We start from the raw sequence: 4,514 nt of genomic DNA on the forward strand, positions 1-4,514 counted from the left end.
CGGTCACTCGACATGACAAAAATTCAAGATTTATCAAATATTGGCAAATAATTCCACGCGAAATATTCCAATATTGACTATTTTCGAATGGTCGCGAAAATTGGCTATGGGCGGCTCGTTTTATGAATGAAATTGAAATATGAGCTCGAACTTATGAATGAACTTTTTGTTTTTGTTCTAAATTGTTCAGCGCCGTCGCTGATAGAATCATGGCCGCTGCGACTGCGTCTACAAATGTATTTTGTTTTTGTAGCCGCTGGGCTTAGATTTTAGCTTTGGGCGACATGCATCCCTCCCAAGGAGGGAGCGCTGTGCTCGCGCATATATGTATGCTTGAATGTATGAACGTGCATGGATGCAGTAACATATGAATGCAATTATTTTGTAGGAAGTTTAGAAGGCAAGTAGGTATATATGTATGTATATATGCTGGGACATAAAGTGAGTATATATACATACATAGAGCGGAATTGTTTGTGCACTTGTTAGGAAGAAACTCGTTCACTAGTGCGTATGTGTATTTGATTTCTTGTAAGAATGTGATGTGCTGTGACATGTGTACATATGTACATAAGTCAAGGTTATTGGGCATACATGCATATGTACATATGTATGAAAGGAAGATTATGTTCTTGCGCTTGTGTATTATTGTTTTTCATATACAAATGTATATACATACATATGTATGTAAATGCTGTCGAATACATAAACTATAAATTGACATATGTACAATATAAAATAAGTGCTGATTTATCTTAAACCGTTCTTTTTTTCTGAATGCAAATACCTCCTATTGACATGTACATATGTACATATTATGTATATTGTCATATACCATCATTTATATACATATAGAGTATACGTTCATTTATGAATGTATGTAATGAAAAACTTCATGAATTACTTTCAGAATTTATTAAAACTTATTCGCGTCGCGCGCATACATATCTACGTAGACATCACAAACCTTTTGTTCACAACGCAGGCGCAGAAATAAACGCTCTGCGTATTTATCCTCCCCACGTAACTCGCCATCAATTCTCGGCGCAAATTTTTTTTTTTTTGTTTTTAAATGTGTTTTTTTTTTAATGTAATCGTAAAAAAATTTGTAATAAATTTTATGTATCCGCTTATCATTTCAAAAGTAACAAAATGGTAAAAAATAAGCAGTCGAAGAAATAAACGCTACGCCTATTTTTCCTCGCCACATGTTAGATTCGATTGCAATTCCCGGCGCAAACTTTTTTTTATTAATTTTTTTTTTTTAATTCGTTTTTTTTTTTAATGTAATTGAAAAAAAAATTATGTAATAAATTTTACGTATTCGCTTATTATTTCAAAAATACGAAAATAGTAAAAATTTAATTGGTTTAATGTCGAGGTGAGAAATGTGTTGTGTGTTGAGGTGAAAGATGTGTGGTGTTTCTAATATTTGTGTGGGCAAAAGTCAGTGAGGTGTCTATAAACTCGGTGTGCTAAATTTCCTCACTACAAAGCTTTCAAATCTCAATTGTACTAAAAACAGCTCACAGTAACATTTGCACCTTCTCATTGCATTAACATTCTCTGATACAAGTGCATTGGCTCTGCTGAGGTTTTGGTTTCTGTATGAAATCAAATTTACGAATGTCGACGGAATTTTGCAAGGAATTTGCTTGCGCATTTTTATGTTCCCTTGATAAACGTAATTTTATTCAATTTATATTTTCAAACAAATACAATAATCTTAAAAATAAAAGATTTGAATTATGCGCCAACATTTAAAATCAAAGTAATTTAAGTGTTTGTTGATTTAATTTAAAAAGAAGAATTTAAACAAAATACATTATAAAACTACCTCACATTTTGTTGTGTGCGTTTTAGCAAATTTAAATCTTCATACAAATTTGATGAACATTTTTACTAATAGCGTTTTCTTTTCTACACGAAAATGTTGCCCTGTGCTGCCACTTTGGAATTTTGTGATCTTTTGTAAGATGAATGCAATCTTCCCAAGAGGCAGCTTTATCGTTTCTCCAAGGGCAAACCTAAAAAAATGTGAAAGTGCAACATTTCTTGCCCTCTCTGGTATCGACGGTGTAGATAATTGCCCTATTAATCAGCTGATCAGTAACAAAAGTAGCCCCTTATTTGACTCTTTCTTGCTCACATTAATCGGCTGTGTCCGAGCAGCACAGATAAAGTCTACACATTTTTGACATTTCATTTTAGCAGTCCTGAATTGAAAAAGCGAAAATTGAGATCCTTGATATAGTAAATATTACAATCATTCTACCAACTACCTATGTACAGAGGGTTATGAGAGTGAGGCAAAATGCATCCCACGCTTTTAACTCTAATTTGAATTACTCTATTTGTATCTTAATTTTTGTTATAATTCTGTTCTGAGGTAGTTGACTATGACTGATCGTTCGATTTGCTATTACTTCATTATAGGTCTCTTTGTCATTAAAATTTATTTTCTACTTTTTAGTTCGATTAGCAATAAAAGCGTGTTTTTTAGTTTTTTTAAACTATTTTTTGTTTTCTACTTTTTAGTTCGATTAGCAAAAAAGCGTGTTTTTTAGTTTTTTTTTAACTATTTTTTATTATGAATGAAAATTATTATTATCATTGCAGTCAGTGAATAAATGATTCGATATACTCGTGTTATATTTAATTTCTTTCTTATCGACTATGAGTCTAAAGCTATGCAGTTATCGGCCGTGATAAAGAAGTAATCGGGATGAAGAACTTATTTCGTGGAGGGAGCCTGAGAAACTGATTTACAAGAATAAATAAAGATTTTTCATTTTACAACCAAATTCACCTTACTTTTTGCCCACAGGTAAAAAAAGAAAATATTAATCCTGGCAATCCTAATAAGGATAATGGAAAACTTTTATGAAATTATTGCATTGTCATCGGTCCTTGATAGGTGTGCAAAATTCCAAGTCGATCCGATTTTTAGAAGCCAGTGAAAATTAAGCTCGAAGATTCCGTTACATACATACATACATACAACCCAAGCTAATAAAAGTGTGTTAAAAAGAGATTATATCAAATGAGTTTGCGGCAATCTCTGGTTTTCCTAACGTATTAGGCTGCATTGACGGAACTTACATTTCGATAAGGGCGCCGAAAAAAAAAATTCGTTCAACTTATATAAATAGGCATGACACAATTTCCGTGACTATGCAGGGTATATGTGATTCAAATTTAAAATTTTTAGATGTTTTCACTGGCGTGGCGAGTAAAGTGCACGACTCGCGTGTCTTGAAGTTATCTTTCATTGGTAAAGAACTTCCAAAGCTATGTTTACCAAAATATCATGTGTTAGGGGATTCTGGATATCCGATCCGAAATTATTTGTTAACGCCGTATAGGGATTACGGGAATTTAACTGAGCAGAGAGAGATACAATTACAAATTTAGTGAAACACGGGTCCGAATTGAAAACGCCTTTGGGTTCTTAAAATGTCGTTTCCGGCAACTTATGCGATTAGATTTTCATGAAGTTGAGACTACAGCGAAATTTATAGTAGCATGCTGCGTACTTCATAATATTTGCATAGAGAAACAAGATTTTATAGAGAAAAAAGAATACTGCGTTGATCCTGCTTCCGTTCAGGAACAACATTTTCCTTTCGAAGTAAGCGACACTGTTCTTACTGAGCTGGACGAAATAAAAAGAAGTCAAATAAAGTCACTTTTTTGACATGTTTTTTTGTAAGTACCTAAATTTGGAAATTTTCTACTTAGCAACATTGAATAGGTTAGCTCAAAAACAGTAAATGTTCAAAATTAACGTTCCGAGGAAATCAAAAAAATTATTTTTAACTTCGTTTGGCATTTCCCCTTATTTGTACAATATTAACAGCTAAGGAACGTTTTAAGGCCAGTCAATGAAGAGACCAAATATGTAAAATTTTGGACTAGCACAGTTTTCGAACGCACTAATTGCATTAACGAGATGTACCTTGAAAGAAACTTCAATAAATATTAAAAAACTACTTTTTCTTTTGTTTTATATATTGTATTTATTGAAAATAAGGGAGATCATATTTATTTGCTTCAAGCAGGTACAAAGTAAAAAATAAATAGGCGAAACGTTGGACCAGGAACGAAAGGCACTTCCTCCCATTTTATACTAAATTACAGAAGCCTGCAAAACCAAAATATTTCAATTAACATTTAATGGATCATAAGCAGCATACACAATTCAAACCGGCTTTAATAACTTACCTCACACGCCCACAGCTTCAAGCTGGTTTGTTTTCACTGATGCACTTTTCCAAAAGGCTTTCGATTCTTGCATCTTTCTCCATTCTTTCCTTGTGTCGCTTCTCTCTGGCACCCTCCTGCCTAGCAGCAATTTCTAACATAGTTTCTAGGAGCGTTTTCCTCTTTCTTTGCTTTTCTTTTGCTGCGACCTCTTTTTTTATCATACATTGGCTACTTATTTTAACTGCCGGCTCAATGGAATCATCTATTTTGCATATTTTTTCGAGCTCTTCTTCAAACTGTAGCTTTTG

General features: G+C 33.1%; 1 long non-coding RNA gene and 1 pseudogene across 1 annotated transcript; one reads left to right on the forward strand and one right to left on the reverse strand.

Moving 5' to 3' along the window:
* Nucleotides 1–426: 426 nt before the first annotated feature.
* On the forward strand, nt 427–3,750 carry LOC128870383 (uncharacterized; annotated as a pseudogene).
* Nucleotides 3,751–3,993: 243 nt separating this feature from the next.
* On the reverse strand, nt 3,994–4,276 carry LOC128869159 (uncharacterized). Its single transcript, XR_008455210.1, has 2 exons — nt 4,225–4,276; nt 3,994–4,144 (listed from the first exon to the last, which is right to left on the reverse strand). It is a non-coding gene; the product is annotated as an uncharacterized LOC128869159 (long non-coding RNA).
* Between the last annotated feature and the right edge of the window lie 238 nt (nt 4,277–4,514).

This window comes from Anastrepha ludens, chromosome X, assembly GCF_028408465.1.
Source record: "Anastrepha ludens isolate Willacy chromosome X, idAnaLude1.1, whole genome shotgun sequence".
NCBI lineage: Eukaryota > Metazoa > Arthropoda > Insecta > Diptera > Tephritidae > Anastrepha > Anastrepha ludens.